Here is a 19,465-nt window from a genome sequence, read left to right on the forward strand (position 1 = left end):
TAGATGAAAAGTCTGGAGCGGAGGAGGCCCACGGCCACAGAGCACTTGGAAGAAGAAGGAAACATGTGGTCCACTGGTGATCTCTGTTTACTCGTCTGTCTGATGTGTTCTGAGAGGAGGATGCAGGCCAGCCAGAGGTCAGCAAGTCAAAACCCTTTGAAGACAGACCCAGCTTCTGAAATGGATCTGGCGTTCCCCTGCTGGCTCCATATCCCACAGTAGTTCGCACACTTCCCAGCCATCACCTTTTGTGTGTGAATGGTCTACAAATTCATTGATAGAAATACAAATGTGCAAAATTACATCTTTTATTTTTCTGGTACTAAACAATTACTCTCTGTTGCTTCATTTTTCCCTAACAAGAACTTTGATCTTTTTATTTCTCAGCAGGCTTAAATTTAAACCCAATTAGTGTTCTTTCCCCCACTCTTCGTCAGCCCAGAGTGTCATCTAAATGTCTTTGGGGTATGCACATTAGGGCAGGAGCTGTCATAGTTGTCCTTGCCCTTCATTGTCTCCTATGGGGTGTATCTAATTTACATCACCACTGACCTCTGTTTCTCCTATTGGTGTTCATGGTCCATCAAGGTCTCAGGTTTGTCCTGCCCATGCTGTTGCTGCTGATGGTGGCTTCTTGTCTGGCCTCTTCTGATCCAGGACCTTCAAGAACATGAGAAATGTTGAATGCTCTTTCACATTCCTTTTCTTCTTAGATATTCCAATTTCCTTTCCTAGTTCATTGCACTGAGGGCAGGACACATATGAGGGCTCTAAACCTCAGCCTACTAAACGGGAGGGACAATGCACTGTTCTCTTCCAAGACTCCATTCCAAACCTAACTGCAGTTTAGATCACCTCCTCTAGCACTGGGCCTAGCTTTACAAGACAGGAAGATGGGAGCAGAGAGTCCCTTCTCTGAGACCCACACAGTGACTGCTAAATATTGGCCCCCTTTCCATCTTAACTTTCCTCTTTCTCCAGCAGATTGAATTTATGTAGGTCTTTTTTTTTTTTTTTAAGAAAGAATCGTCTTCTTCCTAACACTACTATTTATGGTATGAGATTTAGCTTCATATTCCATCTGAGTTGACTCAAAAAAACCTTTTCTCTATCGTAAAAACTTGGCTCTCACAATGAAAGCCTTGGCTCTCATGAGCTCTGCTTTGAGTTTCTAGAGAATATTTTAGAAATAAAAAGTCGAGATTTGATTCTTATATTTTCTGCATTTCTCCTTCCCAAAGCAATAAAAATAGGGTTTTTTTCTTTCTCTTTTTGAGGCTGTGTCTCACTCTATTGCCCAGACTGGAGTGCAATGGTGTGATCTCGGCTCACGGCAATCTCTGCCTACCTGATTCAAGCGATTCTCCTGCCTCAGCCTCCCAAGTAGCCAGGATTGCAGGTACTTGCCACCACACCCAGCTAATTTTTGTAGTTTTAATAGAGACAGGGTTTCACCATGTTGGCCGAGCTGGTCTCGAACTCCTGACCTCAAGTGATCTGCCCACCTTGGCCTCCCAAAGTGCTGGGATTACAGGTGTAAGCCACTGTGCCTGGCTAAAATATCTAGGTTTTTCAGTAATGGTTCCATGAAGAAGCATAGAATTAGTAATAATGCACTGACTACTGCTTCAGAAAACCACCCTGATACACTAGAATTGCCACAATTTTCCTTGCCCATTTTAGCAATGATCAGATTCCTGTGAGAATCAGGGGAAGGTAGATAGAGTCCATTGGGGTAACAAGGAGGCCAAAAGGGGAACATTCCAAAAAATGGAAAGTGAACAGACATCGAAATCTTCTTTATGTTCACCATTAAGAATGCTTGCCAAAGGCATCATAAAAATATAGGAGGCAAACAAAACATGTTGCTGTAAGTTTCAGCTCTACCATTTCATAGCCACATAACATTTGGTAAGAAAACCTTACTGATTTCTTCATCCATGCAATGGACATAAGAATATCTGCCTGGCTTGTTTAGAGTATGTGTCTACATGGAAATCTGAGTAGATATTATATTTAATAAGCTTTGTTCTTCATAGAGAAGAAATAACTGTGCCTAACAATAATTGTGTAATTGTGTGTGTGATCATTAGAAAGACCAGCGTTCTTTAAATGACAAGTGAACCTACTTTCTATTTTAAAGGATAGTTATCGTTTCAAACTTAATAGATCTTTTTCTGTCTCTTCCTCTTTTCCTCCAGGAATAATATAGGCAGGGGCTACTACAATTGTATTTATCTCCAAATCTGACCTAGAAATATAGTCTGTAGTTAAACTTTTGTGTAACTTATTAGTCACTGGACATTGCAGAAGATTGAGTACTTGGTAAATGAGATGTACACTATGGTTTGAAAATTTATCCCCTCCAAAACCTATGTTAAACTTTAATTTACAATGAGAAAGTATTGTGAGGTGGGGCCTTTAAGAGGTGATTGAGCCGTGAAGGCTCTGCCCTCATGGATGGATGAATCCACTGATGGGCTAATGCATTAATGGGTTAATGGACTGATGGGAAAGCAAGAAAATGAAACTGGTGGCTTTATAAGAAGAGAAAGAGAGACCTGAGCTAGCACAGTCAGCCTCCTTGCCATGCAATGCCCTGTGTCACCTTGGGACTCTACAGAGAGTCCCCACCAGCAAGGAGGCTCTCATGAGATATAGCCCTTCAATCATGGACATCTCAGCCTCCATGATTGTGAGAAATACATTTTCTTTTCTACCCAGTCTTAGAATTTCAGTTATAAGCAACAGAAAATGGACTAAGACAAGGCACAGTGGACTGTGGATAGTAAAAATAAAAGGATAAAAATGTGGCCCCTGTTCTTGAAAAATTCCAAGTCCTACTGAGAAGACATTTATTTAATCATTATTTATTTTTTCAATAAATATTTATCAAGCCCCCTCATGTTCCAGGTATTGTTCTAGGTGCTAAGATTACAGCAGAGAACAAATGTTTTTTAAATGAAGCTTTTATTTTTGTGAGACTTGACTCAAATGCACAAAACAGGAGTAAGGTTTTTGAAATATAAATCATTACTAAATCATGTGGTACAGAGGATTAATGCTGTTGGAAGGTACAGGAAAAAAGATGAATGTGAGGGTGTTGGTTGAAAAATATAACTTTCAAGAAATTACATTTTAAGCTGGATCTGAAGTTTAGAAGAAATCTTTCAAATGGAAGGAAGAAATATAAGGAAAAGACTCTAGAGTAGGCGTGGTTTATTTGTAGACATAGAGGAACCTTGCTTGACTTAAACAACATGTATATTTTAGAGAGTATTGGTGAATGCAACTGGAGAAGTACTGGGGAAAACTATGACAACTAAACTGAGAAATTTAGTTTCAATGGAATTGGGAGTAAAGGGCCATGGAAAGTTCTGGGTAGAGTGGTGATCAGATGTTGGGGATATAAGGGTGTGTAATGTAATAAACATTGTCTTTAGAGAATATGGATTTCATGCACTCAAAATTCAGGCCACAGGAAGAAGTACACATTAATTTTCATTTTCAAAGGCCCACACACTCTGAAGAAGATTGTAAATTACACGAATACTTGATTATTTGTATTATCTTGACAAGTCTGCATGAAAAATTATTTCTACTGAAATACAGATTAGTAATTCAATAAAAAAGAATATCTTTGTCTTAGTTTCTAAGTTATCTAGTTACATGGTGCTGTGTACATTCACCTCCATAACATTTACACATGGGATAATGGATGTGGATTTAATGCAATGGTTAATGATTTGTTTACTTGGAGTTACCAAGTCATGTTTCTCTTGAAGGTTGGGGACCAAAAATAGGAGTTTAGACTTTTTAGGAACAATCTCACTGAACACAGAGAGAAAGGGCTTGGAGCATCAATTTAGGAACACTTTTCTTTTTCTTGATCCAGTGACCAAAGGCAGATTGATAAGTAGGCATTATTTTCCAGAGATGCTTAAGAACTTATTATTGAAAAACTAACCAGTCCTCTATTGAGAAGTCAGACCACAGCAGCCGTGTGTTTTATCAGCCTTTGCTTTGTTTTAAGGTGGAGGGTTCCTCACACTCTTAAATTTGGACTTGGTCAGGAATAATGTGGTTCAGGTTTTCCCATAATTGTATGGGAATTCCCTGGGTGAAATGTATGGGTCTGGGAAAGATCAGATCTGACTATGCTCAATAACTTCTGACTTTCCAATTCATCAGAATGCCCAGTGGCCTCACCTCATATATCTCCTCATCAAGCTTGAAGTTGGCAAAGTCTTTCATAGATAAAACGGTGCTTCTCACCACAGGCTGTCAATGAAATCCAAAAGGAATAGAATGTGTGTTTGGTCAATGGAATTGGTAAACAGAGCAGGCTTCTGGGGCATCTGGACATTGTTCATACTGAAATCTCTTATTTGTTCATTTAGAAATGAACAATCAGGAAAGCTCCTACATTTGGGGGATGTTTGTAAAATGAGTTCTTTCAGGTTGAATTTGGCTACGGTCCCATGTGAAGCAGTTGAACATTTTATTCAACAGATTTTGGATAAACCAGGGAAGGTTGGCTCCTCAGATTGTCTGATCTTTGTTGCATTGCCCATTTCTGCAGATTCTGACATCTGGAATGTAAATTAGAACTACGTATTTAATATTTCTGTTTAATGTTTATTATTGGGTTCCCCTGAAGATTGTTATTTGGAATTGGCTACCAAGGGCCTGTTATTGTAATTGACAGAGTTCTCATCCAGCTTTCTGGTTATTCCTTTCTCCCTCAGTACACTAAGAAAGGGGTGGTGAGCTTTTTCAATTTTCACTGAAAAGAGTAAATCAGCAGAGATATATAAGTTGATATTTTTGCCTGGAAGTTTATCAATGTTAATTGAGTGAACCATTCTAGAGTCTTCTAGGATATTTCTGTGTAGAAACTTCTCGTTTGCACTCTAGGAACTTCGAAGAACCAGTGTTGGTCCTGCTAAAGAGAATTCTGGTCCTCAATTGTCTAGATTCACCATTTTAGACCCTGAACACATCAAGTGATGTACCTCACTTTACTCAATTCTGTAAAGCTTAGTCAATGAATACTAGACATATGGCTCCCACTGCTGTTGGGAATGCAGTTACATGGAGCTGTGTGTGTTGACCTTCATGACATTTACATTTGGGATAATGGATATAGATTTAATGCAATGGTTCATGATTTGTTAACTTGGAATTACCAAGTCATGTTTCCACTGAATGTTAGGGAATAAAAATAGGGGTTTGTAAGAAATAACTTCTACTCTTGAGTAGCTATATTAGTTTGTTAGGGCTGCCATGCAAAATAGCACAGACTGGGAGCCTTACATAACTGAAATGTATCGTCTCACAGTTCTGGAGGCTGGAAGTTGAAGACCAAGGTGTTGGCAGTGTTGGTTTCTTCTAAGGCCTCTCTGCTCAGCTTGAAGATGGCCACCTTCTCACTGCATCTTCACCTTGTCTTTCCTCTGTGAATGACCTCGCTGGTATCTCTGTGTCCTAATCCTCTCTCCTTGTAAGTACCTCACTCAGATTTGGATTGGGATCTACCCTAAGGACCTCATTATACCTAAATTACCTCTTTAAAGACTCTATCTCCAAATTCAGTCACATTCTGAGGTACTAGGGGTTAGGGTTTCAACATGTAAATTTTGGGGTGTGGGCACAATTAGGCCTATAACAGTATTTTTCAGTACTAGAGGAGAAGCGATACATCTAATGACTATTATACAAGTGTGGAATCAGCCAAATGTAGGAGCGAAGTTCCGTGGGGATTGAGAGACAGGAGTGCTCCCAGCTGTTTGGAAGAAGCTTCATGGATGGGATGATTTTGAGATGGATACTGAAGAAGAGATTTAAAAGAATGAAGTATTAAATTGAATTATGTGAAATTTCAATCATTTAGATAAAATATAAGCAACTTCATATGGCATAATGTATTTATTTTTGTACCCATAGTATGGCAAGGATTGGCAATTTTCTTTTCTATAATATTAAGAACCAGATGGTAAATATTTTAGGCTTTGTGGGCTATATACTCTCCTTCACAACCACTCAACTCTACTGTTGTAGGGTGAAAATATCTATGGATGATACATAAATGAATGAATGTATGATGTATTCCAATAATACTTTATTTGCAAAACCAGGCAGCAGAAATAACCAGTTTGCCGAAGAGTCAGGGCAACAACTCAGGTCCCCTGACTCTCAGACTAATGTTCTTTCCTTTATGCCACACTAATTTTATTTCCTAGGAACTAGAAAGTTTCCAAGTGAATACTGGAATTTTTTTTTTCAATTCAAAAAAGCTTTTTTGGGAAAATAAAAACTTCTAAAACTGCCAAGAAAAAAGACAGCAGGCTGAATTTGCCTTCTGAGCCATAATTTGCTTACTCTTGTATGGGGAAACTTTAAATTCCCTAACTTTTTTATTTTCTGAAACACGTCTCCCCTGATCCTTTCACACCTCTGTGCCGACCATGGAGTGCCTCTTCTGGGTCATGTCTATCTCCTGTCCATTCCAAGGCAGAGCCTTTCAACATGCAGAGACTGCGAAGAGCAGAAAGCGCCTTGGCTGCAACTCAGTGCTGTCATGTGGTAACAGACCACAAACCTAAGCCACTTCCGCCTTGCTGTTGAACTCTTGGCACATGTGTGTTGTGTTTCTATTTTATTGGCTCTTTAGTGGAACTGCAAAAAGATTTGTGGCCTCCTTTCATCCAGCAAGAGAAAACAAGCAACCACTTCTCTTTTCACAACCTAAAATCCTCCTTGGTATCCATATTGCAGAAGGGGCTTTTTCACAGTGTTGAATCTTTCCAGTTAACCGAGAATTTCCAATAAATAAAAACGAACAATTCATTGTGGATATGAGGTTTACAAAATGTACGTAAATCTCCTTGTCTTTACAGAAAGAGGAAACTGATTATAACGCTACCTTACTGGGAAGACTCCGTGGTATCACTGGGGACTCCTGGTGTAACTAGTTCTTTACAATATTGAGTGGCTGCTCTGTGTCTTCCAGGGCCTGGGATAGAATGGTGACCAAGCTAGGCAAGATTCCTCTTTTCATGGAGGTTTCATTCAGAGGGGAGAAGCGGGAAATAAATAAGCAGAAAAGCATATAAATCAAGTAAATTCAAGTGATAATTATTTGTAAAGAAGATAGAGCAGGGTAATGGGATGCAGATTGAGGGTGGCTATTTAAGAAAGAGTGAAAAGGCAGAGAACAGAGAAGGGGCTGGCCATGTGAAGTTTTGTCTTGGAGTTTTCTTTTCCAGGCAGAGGCAAGGGCAATGCAGAGGCACTGAGGTGAGAACAGGCTTGGTGCAGTTGTAGGTCGGCAAGGCCCTTGCAGCTGGGATAGATGAATTGAAGGGACAGAAGTAGAAGGCAAGGTGGAAAATCTGCTCTGGGTTAGTGAGGCCCCAGGACAGACTGAGCAGTTAAGACTCATTGTCTCAGACCAAAACATTTTCAGACGGCTGCCCGTCTTAAAGTCCTTGTGTCCTTTTAACAGTTTTTCCTTTTCTTGTCTACCAAGTTATCTTAGCTTAGACCGCTCTTAATATTCTGCTTTAATCTCTGGGATGAGAAACTAGATAGTTAATTTAAAGAATGTAGTAAAGTCAAATTGAAGTCTAAATGAGGGTGTGAAAAACTCTTCTACGAATAAAGTTCATGGGGTGTTTTACAGCCTTTTAAAAGCTCAGACTCCTTCTTCCTACTGAACTGTCAGCTGTGTTTTTTGTTAGTTAAGGCTGCTGAATGGCTGACTTCTACATGGGAGAGGAGAGCGAAGACACTACAGTCTCCTCCTCTCTAACTGTATCTCCCACTCTCCTATATCCTCAGCAAGAAATGTAGTAAATTTCTAAAGGAAAGCGCTTGCTGCTTACCAGTAATCGTGTCTTCTCAGGATGCCAAATCATCAAGATGGACTGTGGAGCCTGAACGCAGGGGTTAGTGCCCATTTTACCCTCTCCTTCATTTCCCTCTTTTCTGCTTGGATTCACAGGAGAATTCATCATAGAAAACATTCTCTCACTTCTTCTTCTGTTGTTAGTAATGAGAAGATGAACCATACCACCGTTTGTTTTCCTGTATAGAAGAAGTAGCATTTGAATGGGGCAGGATTTCAATGAAGACGATGGTGAGGGTGTTGGGGGCGAAAGGGACTCGGACCCTGGTCAGTGTGTGAGTGTCTCTGGGCCTCAGCTACCTTCTCTGTTGCCCTTTTCTCCTTTCTGTTCTCATACCATGTCATGGGCTCCTTTGGCCAGAGCCTGTCAATAATGTTTTTTCACCTACAAATCCAGTTTTTAAAGCTCCATTTTCGCTGATTTTACTTTTTCATAAGAATTAAAGACCAGAATACTGTTTGACAGAACCAACATTGATTTTACCACCAGGTGCAGGAGACAACCACCCTGAGTGACTTCCGGGAAACATAATAACCCTTCTGTGTCCTCCCCAACCCTTCCTTAAAATTCCATCACAACAGCTATAATACTTTGATTTAAATTTTAAAAGTCCCATTCAAATGTGAATGCCTAGAGGAAGAATAATGCCTTGAACTCTCTCTAAGCATTTATCCCTTAGGGTGAGTTAGATTTTTACAGGAGAAGGAGGGAGAGTGTGAAAATGGGAGAATACTCTGAAAAGCCGGGAGCACCAAAGACAAACTTTGCTGACTTCACAATCATCCAAAGCTCCAGCGTCAGGAAACGTCACTGGGCTAATTGTTCCCTACTTTGGTTTATTCACCGTGGTCTCTTCGGTTTGGATTGGTTTCCTTCCCTCTGCCCAAGCCACGATGTCATAGCCACGCATCACTATCCCTATTGAGTACAATTTGCTGCAATTGCTGGGTCCAAGTTTCTGAATCATCTCAAGACTTGGTGTATTTGTTCCGTTGTTTGGCTGCCCTTCTATACATATCACAAGATTTATCCAAATCTGGCTGACCATTTTCTGTTACTACTATCCCCTCCTCCAGTAGTAATATATCTAACTCAGCCTAAGGGATAAATGATCCTCCATCCAGGGGGAGGAGGGGATAAGAGTAAATCACAAAACCCTTCCCTGTCTTTCATCCATCTCCCTTTCTTGAGTCAGTTTTTTCTCTTGCACCCTACATTACCCATGTTCAATAGCTCTTCCCCTTGACCATTAATCCCGGATGTGGATCTTGTCAAATCTTGTTTGAAAATTAAAGTACTCTTCATACAGCCACTAAATCTCCTTCATTTTTCATGACAGGGATATCTTCAAGGAACTCCATCCGATTTGTTAAACATGACCTCCTCTGCCTGGGTCCTTGAAGCCTCCCTTCAATAAAGTAGGCTTTTCCAGGTGTTCTCCTACCACCTCCTTTAAGAATGCTTCCAAGAACTCCCTCCACTGCACCCTTCTTATCCCTAAACAAACCAGATGTTACACATGCTGGTCTCCTATCTCTCTGCTTGTCTTAAGAGGGATCTTAAAAGAAATATGAAGGATGGATCTGGCTATTTTCAAATCCTTTGGAATTACTTCCAAATAGATGAATTTCAGTTACTGCTGCTTTACCTTGTCTGCTCTTCCCATGAATACATTTTACTTTTTGAAAAAAGTGAAATGAATAGCCATGTGTTTTCCACTGCTTTGCATGATGTACTTATGTTGTATTTTTTTGAAACTTGCCTATAGGTCAGTTATCTTCAAATGTAAATTCAGGATTTGAGGAGACTCAATAGAAAACATGCCTTAGAACCAATGGAGAGATTGATTCAGAACCAATTGAGAGATGGGCATAGCTCTATGAAGAATAAGCCTCTCCACGTTCAACAATGTAAGTGAATTTTCTGTTGTTTTAATCCTTTATTAGATATACTTTTCTGCTCAATCTTTGGAACAATAAAATAATTATGAGATTCCTCTCTCAGAACATAGCCCACCCCTCAGAGTAAAATGCACTCTTCTGGTAAATAAATAGATACTAAAGAGAGGAGTGAGAGGTAGGGGCTAGTCCACGCACTCATGTTGTGTTTTTCCAAGTTTATCACTCAGAAAAGTCATTCCTCAAGAATAGAATGTGTGAGACATGGATGAGGGGCTGAAGAAGCATACCTCTGTGGAAGTTCCTCCAGATAAAGGTAGGCATAGGCTCCCAGTAATCCTAGGCTGCACAAGAATTGCATACGTTGTTTGACATAAAATGCAGATTTTCAATCCCTAGTCTGATTCAAGATCTGGAATAGGACGAAGGGTATCCAAATATTTAAATGAACCCTCAATGATTCTAATGCAGGTAGTTGTTTAACCCACTTTGAGGGACATTACATTAGAATCTTAATGTTCTCTGAAAAAAGGGATTATATAGTCAACCATTTTGGAAATACTAAATATAAACAAATTAAGCACACTTTTTTGATTTGTAATATCATAAACATTGAACAGGATGGAACATGATATTTCTCAAGCTTTTTTTCAGACCACTTACTAATGGTTTGAGGGATGCCACTGCACTACCACAGTTTGAAAGGTGCTGAGTTGAGTGCCTGGAACAAGAGAACTACCTGTTGTCATCTGTACTGGTTAGAATATACCTGAAATTCCGTTTATGGCACTACTGTGCTTTAAGAAAGTTGTTGAAAACTTGGAGCATTTTGAAAGAGTTTAGTCTTCAGGGGTTTGCTAAGGATATCACCTGAACAATGATTGAAAGAGATTGAAGAGACTACTAGGCTAAAACAGCAGTTCAAATATGCTAAACTCACATCTGTCAAAACCCTACCAAAGCTATAGGCATGAGATTCAGAGGACTAGAAAATAAAGCGAGAAGATACAGCCATACATTTCAGAAGCTGGAAAGCATATGAACCAGCAGTAAATGAGTTATCAAGACCAAAATGGTGGAATCCAAAACCAGAGTGCGGAGAGCTGGGAATCAATGTGTTACCAATCACAGAATATTCAGAATCTCTGGAATTCTCAGAACAGGACAGCTCCAGTTTTCTTTGTAGCTGGGCATGATGGCAGGAAGGAAAATATAAAGGATTCAGTGAAAACTTCTGGCAAAGCAGTCAGATATTTAGGTTTTCTTCCAAGTTCTATGACCCTTAGTAACTGACCTTCATCCACTCCACAGAAGACTAGAGGTTTATTCTCCAAAGAGGGTAGACCAGAGAAACCTGGGATGGGGTTTGGCTGGCACAGGTGTTAGTATAGTTAAGATGGGCTATCATACTGAAAACAAGGTATATGCATTAAATGTTGAATGCTGAGTTCCCCAGTCCTATTTTAACCCCCAGCCCTAACAAGTCTGCTAGAATTCCCTAAGCAAGAAATTGAAAGAATGTATTTTTAAAAATCTGATTAAGCCCAAAGGAAAGACCAAAAGCAAGGGCTCACTGCAAAATAGCCAACCACATCGCCTACCTGAAAGCTCAATGTCAACAACCTCATTTACAAATGCCTACTGCAATATTCCAGGTGCCATATGCTCTTTCAGAACCTTGCCACTCTCCATTGAGAGGCAGTATTTATTTCTCTACCATTGAGAATGGGTGGAGCTTTGTGACTGCCTCAATGAATGAAATGTATTGCATTATTTTTGAGACCAGGTCATCAAAGACAATATGGCCTCTTTTTGGCCCTTTCTCTCTCTGGATGCCTGCCCTTAGAATCTTGCCACCATGCTGTGAGGAAGCCCAAATTACAGCCCATAGGGAGAGGCCCACTGAAGTGGAATTGAGGCTTCAGCCAAAAGCTAGCATCAACCGTAAGACCTGTGAATAAGGGACTCCAGATCCTAGGTTTGGAACCTTTCAGCTGAGGCCTCTGGTGTCAGAAGTGCCATTCTTGCTCTGCCCTGTCCAAATTCCTGACACCCAAAATCCATGAACATAATAAAGGGTGTGTTAGACTGCTATGCTTTGGGATAATTTCTTATAAGCCATTAATAACTGGAGTAAGCATTAATTGAACCTTTAAACACTTAAACTTACAATAATTATTTTGAAGATCATCTTGCTTTAAAAACTTCAAGATCTTCCAGAGGAATAATTTGCCATCTTAGAATTTAAAAGAATTGTGTTTGTGTCTGTATGAGGGAGATCAGATTATAATAGAGGGTAAATGAGTACAGTATGACCTATAAATCTCTTAAAAGCTTTCCTGGAATTTTTAACTATTTTTTCCTTTTGATTAAAAAAATAGAGGATGAGATATGAACTCATTACAAGAATAATAAGTTTCAGGATTTGGTAAAATGAAGAGAAAGTTTTAAATGGGCTAAACAGGAATTTAAGGACTGCTTATAATACATTCCAGAGCTCAGCAACTCTTTTTTTATATTGCCTGCTGTTTGGGATTATATTCATCATTGCTGCCTTCAGTTACAGGTGGGGACATTATTTTGGAAACCTTTCTTTGTATTGTCTTTGTAACCTAGATCTATTGCCCATGACATTTTAGCTATTTAATAACTCTACTGTTCCAGCAAAACCTCCCCAAGGAGCAGTTCAAGCTCCCAGTGTCCACAAACCTAAGCTCTCCGTAGGAGCAATGAAAAACCACAGGTGTGAGAAATCTGAGGATTCCTTCTCTGAGGGCTCTCTCTTCAATCATGGATGTATTTTCCTTAAAATAGATCTTAAGCTCTATGGAGCAGTTAATCTTAGAAATTCAGAGATGGAAGATTAACCCACCAAAGATTAAGCGATTATCTAAATATGTTAATTCAAGGTGATTGTTAATTTATTACCTTCAATTCTCATGATGAATGACAATCCGCCCTGCTAACTTCATATAGGTTATTTTCATCAAATGAGAATCAAAATGTCCTTGTAAGGAAAATACATATATTTCCTCCAAATGAACAACATAAAGATAGCACCACTTATAAAAGGTGTGAAGGAGATTCTGAAGTCCCATGACTCACTCATCTGGTGTGACATTTTTCATTTCAAATAATATTGGTTTCTGCTTGAGCTTGTTGTAAAAAGAAAAAAAAACAAAACAGGATTTTAATATTTCTAGAAACAAAAGAAAATTTTTTTGGCCTTTTTTCTCCCAAAGAGATTTAGGGCTAGCAAGTCACTGGCAAACCCTATTGATTCAAGAGATACCGACCATATGTCATTTTTTGCTCAGCTTTTTTATTGGTTCTGGAGAGATGAATTAGAATGAAATCTGCCTTCAAAAAACATATAATCTCATGGGGAGGTAAGCCATGTATAAAAATAATTAAAATGTAATAGAAAGTGAAGTGGACCGTATGCAAGGTAGGGACACACTAAGAGTTAAGAGGGAGGGAAACTTTGCAGCTGGTGGTAAAAAAAATGGAAGATGGTGGGATGAAGGGGATGTGGAGTCCGAGGAAGTTAGTTTCATGGTGGAGATGAACCAGGGGAAAAACTCAGAGGATTTTTCAAGTGAATAACAAAGGTTTGGTTTGGCTGGAACATCCAAACTGATGTACATCAGTATTGATGGGGTCCTGCTGAAGGGGAGATTCCTAGATCCTACCAGACTTACAGACCCAGTAAAATGGAGGGGTCTGTAGGGGTGGACCTGGGCACTCAGGCATTTAACAAGCTGCTCTTGGGACCATAACTACAGCTGGGTTTGGGGATTTCTAGGCCAAAGGACAAGATTTATAGTGGAGAGTGGTGAGAGATCACATTGGGAAAGTTGGATGGTGTGAAATGATAAAGGGCCTTGACTTCCAGAATGCAATGGGCTCTGTTAATTAGTCTGTGGGATACTGGGAGAGACTCTTGAGGAATAAACTGACAGACCAGAGAGATGCTTCCAGAATGGTGATCAGCTGGTGTGAACAGGATGGATTAGCAGTCCAAAGACCAGAGGTAGGAAAAACAATTAGGTGCTGCCTATAATTTCCGATGAAAAAGTAATTGAAGCATGAAATTTAAGAGTGGCAACAGCAGGCCTGGAGAAAAAGCATGAAAGGGCTTCTAATCTCTTTCACCTGACAGTGGTTTACTTTAGTTCCTGTGACATCTCTGACTTTGATCTGGCCTCTCCTTGAAGACACTCTCAGTAAACCCTAAATACTCATAACCCAGGCTCTTGTTCTTTATGGCTAAAATACGTTGTGCTTAAATATATAGAATGGCATTTGCTGCCATCATTTTAAAAAAAAAGTATGTTCATTTCACTGAGTCCTCGGACTTAAAGATACTTAAGAATATCTTGATCTGGATGTGATTGACTCTTTGTCAAAATCAGATAGGTCAAGAAATGGTGGAAGCCATTGCAGTTTTTTTTAATCTGCCTAGCACCTTGCATATGAGTGAACATGTAGTAATAACTTTAAACATCTTCATTATTTATTTGAGCTCCAGTTCCAGTTTCTGAAGATTTTGATTCTGTCCTGGTTTTCTTGAGAAGTCAGGGTATGATTTTAAAAATGTTTCTTCTCTAATAATCTTTTTCTGTTTCTCTGCTCTCTCTCCTCACACAGCCTGTTCTCATAGGCTTAATGGACCCCGATTACTCACAGGGATGCATAGAGTAGTCCCTTTAGGGGAATAATAAGGAGGATGATGACTTCTTGGAATTACCTGGTCTTCGAACACATTGCACATGTTTGGGAAATGGCTCAAAATTCAGCACATTACGGTTTTCCACATGAATAATTGCAGCACGTAAAAACAGGTATGCCTAGCAACTCTGTATAAGGAAACACAGCTAAAAGAAAAGAAGGCAAATGCTGTGTCCTTTTGTGTGGAAATATCAGAAGAAAAAAAACACTTGCTGTCTGAAAAACATAGCAGCTTATAAATTCAGATTAATCTTAACATAAAAGATAATAAAATGCAAGTGAATCTTGAGGGAAAACTTAACACTGATTGCTGTAATCTCTGTGGGACCTGTTATGGGCTAAGCTGTGTCCCTTCAAAATTAATATGTTGAAGCCCTAAACCTCAGTACCTCAGAAGGTGACTGTATTTGGAGACAGGATCTTTAAAGAGGTGACTCAGTTAAATGAACCCATTGGGATGGATCCTGATTTGATGTGACTGGTGTCCTTAGAAAAAGAGGGAACATGGACACACAAAGAGACACCACAGATGCAGACAAAGAGAAAAGATCAGGTGAAGATGAAGTGAGAAGGTGCTGTCTCAAAGCCAAGTAGGAGACTTCAGGAGAAACCATACCTACTGACACCTTGATCGTGGACTTCCAGCCTCCAGAACAGAGCAATAAGGAACCAAACTTCTGTTGTTTAAGCAACTCAATCTGTAGTACTATATTTTGTTATGGAAACCCCAGGCCAACATATATGGACCCCCAGTGCCAAAGGGAAATCAGAGGGCTTGGGAGGAGACTGGCACCAATGAGAGACCAACCCTGTGTGGCACAGGTCCGAGCCAGGGCTATTGTGAGGTCAACTGATCTTCTACCTCTATCACCAAGGGGTCCCTTACCTCACCAGGAGAAGCAGCTGTTTTCAGGGTTTATCTTCATTTTATCAGATGTGTTAATGGCGATGTAATAGAGACTGAAAAAAAAAACCAGAAGGAGAGCATATTTTCAGACTCTCTCTTCATTGTAGCAACCTGTTCGAAGTTGAGATCAAATGAAGATTGTTAAGAAGGACTGCAGGTCCTAGGAGAAGGCGGCCCGCCACTGGCTTGCTTTCTTGGGTCTTCCCTCTCAAACATGCGCCTCTGTCTCGTGCACTTGACCTGCGATGCAGTTCCTTTACTGTGCCTTTTACCTTGATCACTCTGCCCCACTCAGTTACTGGCTGTTTCAATCTCCACTTTATTTTCAATTTCATACTGACTTCCTAATTCTCAAGGCCACCGTCCACAAAGAAACTCACTTTTGTTTCTCCCTGCATGACACCCCAAAGCTGTGAGCCAACTCCAGCTGCTCCCACACCAGAATCAACTCACTGAACCCCAGGCTTAGCCAGAGCTCCATCTTGGCCTGAGAGAATGAGAAGAAACAAGGATGAGCCCAGTCCAGACACCAGCCCTTTGGCTGGGCTCACCACAACCCCAGTGCAACGAGGAGCCCAACGCCAGCTAATTAACCTGCACCAATAATACCATATTCTATCCAATCTAGGTAACTATCAGTTGAAACACACATTATGATTTTATGTACCAGTAAAAAGAACAAATACTGTCAAACTCTATCACACTGTCAGCTATAAGGTGCTTTATACTACAGAGTAGTTCAAAAGTTTTTTTAAGTGTGTATCTTATAATCAATGATGACAGATGGATAAGCATGAAAAGGACATGACTTAAGAACAATGAACAAATGCTTATCTTTTTGCAGACACATGATTTTATGCTGTGATTTTAAAGTTTGCAATATTTTTTCTGTACTGACCAAGAAATAAATATATTTTCCGACATCATAGTCAAAATCCATGCAAATGAATCCCCATATAGGTCCCAGGACAAGGTAATGAAGGCATGGATTTCGGGTAGATACTGTCTCAGAAGTTTTCATGAATATCTAAGCTTGTGATTACTGTGTATGAAAGTGTTTCCAGAGACTCTTGCTTTTCTTCTGAATGTATTTCTGTTGCTTCAGGTTGCCTGGTGGCCCTTGCTATCTAAATTTTCATTATCTGAATTATCGCTATCTAAATGAAGACACTAAATGTAGTTATTTTTTTTTTAGATGGCCTGACATCTCTCAATATCTGAACTCTCATTCCTGTCTATCTGAAATCCATGAGCCATCTGATGCGGATAATGTTTCACAACCTGAGACTGAAAATTTCCAGACCTAAATGGACCTTTCCAATGAAAGAATTGCCAGGTTTCTGCGTAGAACTATGCTTGTTTAAGCCCTGTCAATCACCCTCTTATGCAGAAGCCTAGCAGTTCTTTCATTGGAAACTCCATCAACCAACTGTGCGAGGTTGAGCAAGTTACTTCATTTTTCCCTCTTTTGTTTCCCTGTCTGTCCTACAGCAGTTATAACTGGCTCACAGAGTCACTGGGAGGAATGGATGTGATTTATCTTATGTAGATGTGCAAGAGGACTCAGTGCCTGAGGCCTCACTCCTGCTGCCAGCTTGTCTGCCCCTCTACCCTTCTGCACACCCCCTTCTTTGACTCCTGACTACTGGTTGGTTTTGGCCAATGGGCGGCACCAGTAAGGGGTTGGGAGAAGGAAGGAAAAAGGAGTTTGGGTACTTATGATTCTCGAAATTTTCCTGCTTTCTACTTCATTTTGACCCTGAGAGCTCCCATTCTTTACTGGTTCCCTTACCTCTCTTCATGCTCTTGAACACAGTCCCTCTGTTAACATGTCTTGTGTTATGCCTTTGAGGGCACCATCTGTTTTCTGCCAGCGCCATGACTTGTACACTCTCCCAGGCTTGCAGGTGGTGACGTTTGCCCCCTGATGGAGTTTGCTGCCTTAAGAAATTGTATCTCAGTGAGCAGTAGAACGACTTATCCAGAAAAATCCACTATTTGAAACCTGGCTCTGTACAAGCTTAAACATTTTGTTTATGTGGTGAAAATAAGGAGAACGTCATTCTTGAAAAGGGATTTCTTTTTAAACTTTTGGCCAAACACCCCCTTTCATTCCCTCCTCCTCTTAAAAAAGAAAGAAAAAAAAAAGAAGATGCTCTGGCTCGTATTTATGAGGGAGTTAGGCATGCAGTTCTCCTTTCAAAGCTGTTCACATGGAAAGGAAACTGGCCTTGACATTTACACAGTCCAGGAGGATTCCAAATAGAATTTGGACAGATTGGGAAGTTACCATCGTGGAGTGTGGGGGAAAGTAAGCCTGGTGGGAAGATGTGGTGACATATATGAGGCAATCCATAGATGTTAGGAATGTGCTGTTCTGTATGTGCCTCTCTTCTTCAAGATCCAATGGGATTGCCAAAAATATGCATATGTTCTTTATGATATCACATGAGAAGACCATCCAATTAAAGCACTCCACACTACAGGCAAGGAGTGTAAGTGCTGCATATATTTATGATTGCTTAATGTCAACAAAAGGGTCTTTTAAGCACAGCACATTCCTTACCCTGCACTCACAGATCATGCTAAACACATCCAAATGCACAAACTATAAAAGAGCGAAGAGGCAGTACCGGCACCAAGCTCTTTGGTTTCTGCATCTGGCCAGCGTCCACTGGGAGAAATGTAAGTCAGAGTTTACCACATGGATTACAAATGTGCTGAATTGCAAGAATGAGTATTAAATGAAAATATCCATAGCACCTGCAGCTTGTCCCGGAAAATTCCCCCAGGGTGTTGTGGGTGCTTTTCTAAAAAAAGAAAATGTTTAAGGAAAAAAAAGGAAGACAGAGTAAGATGCAAATGGCAACTCCAGCTGTTTATAGTAGCAACTCCATTAATGTTCCTGAAGGGTTTGCAGAGTCAATTCAGTCAATCTGAGCTGCTTCCATTCTCAGCATGAGTGTTGGGGGGGTGGGTAGGGGAATATCATTAGCCTCTTTCCTTTGAGGTTTGGATGATCAAGACAATGAAAATAATAGTAATGTAAATGGAAGTTATTTTAAAAAACAAAGCACGTCAGTGTGAAGGGAAACATGAGGCTAGCTCCATTTCTCTGACCCAGTGGTAGTATTTATTCTGTTATAAGGTCAGGGCTGCTTCTAGAAACAAACTGAAAGGCTACGTGGATTTTGTTGATTTAATACATGATTGTGTGTATATATATATAGAACACTCTGAACATATGTAATATCTGGCTGTGTTTCAGTTAGCTTCTGGGTGTGTGTGTGTGTGTGTGTGTGTGTGTGTGTGCATGCATGAGAATGCTCACACATCCATGTATGCTTGTGTGCATGTGAAAAGAAAACTAAGGAGAAGTTCAGTGAAGTGGTAAATTTCTGGAATTTGAAATCACAATACCTAGAGTCAAGTTATCACCCTCTCAGTATAGGTACTTGGGCAAGTTATTTAGCCTTTCTGCACCTCCGTTCCCTAATGCAGCAGTCCCAGATCTTTTCGGCTCCAGGGATTGGTTTCATGGAAGACAATTTTTCCATAGTCTGGGGGCTGTTGCAGCAGGAGGGAGATGGTTTCGGGATGAAACTGTTCTACCTCAGATTACCAGGCATTAGATTCTCATAAGGAGCACGCATCCTGGGTTCCCTCGCCTGTGGAGTTCACAACAGGTTTCCTGCTCCCATGAGAATCTAATGCCTCTGCTGATCTGTCAGGAGGTGGAGCTCAGGCGGGTCATGCTCACTTGCCCATTGCTCACCTCTTGCTGTGCGGCCCAGTTCCTAACAGGCCATGGATCTGTGCTGGTCTGTGGCTTTGCTAAAAAGCATTATTCAATGATACTGTAAAGCAAAGTAAGACTATTTAGCACCATCGTGATGATCACAGGGACCACTGCAATGGGGCCTTGGGCTCAGCTCCAAATGCTGCTTGAGCAAGTGAAAGTTTATAGCCAAGGAGCAGGGTGCAGGTCAGCGAATAGAACATTACCAACAGGAAACATC

General features: G+C 40.3%; 1 long non-coding RNA gene across 1 annotated transcript; it reads right to left on the minus strand.

Annotated features, from left to right (window-relative positions):
* Positions 1-388: 388 nt before the first annotated feature.
* On the minus strand, positions 389-15,335 carry LOC144579388 (uncharacterized). The gene is made up of 3 exons (XR_013526818.1): positions 15,156-15,335; positions 7,887-8,088; positions 389-660 (listed from the first exon to the last, which is right to left on the minus strand). It is a non-coding gene; the product is annotated as an uncharacterized LOC144579388 (long non-coding RNA).
* Between the last annotated feature and the right edge of the window lie 4,130 nt (positions 15,336-19,465).

This window comes from Callithrix jacchus, chromosome 14 (genome assembly GCF_049354715.1).
Source record: "Callithrix jacchus isolate 240 chromosome 14, calJac240_pri, whole genome shotgun sequence".
NCBI classification, from domain to species: Eukaryota; Metazoa; Chordata; class Mammalia; order Primates; family Cebidae; genus Callithrix; species Callithrix jacchus.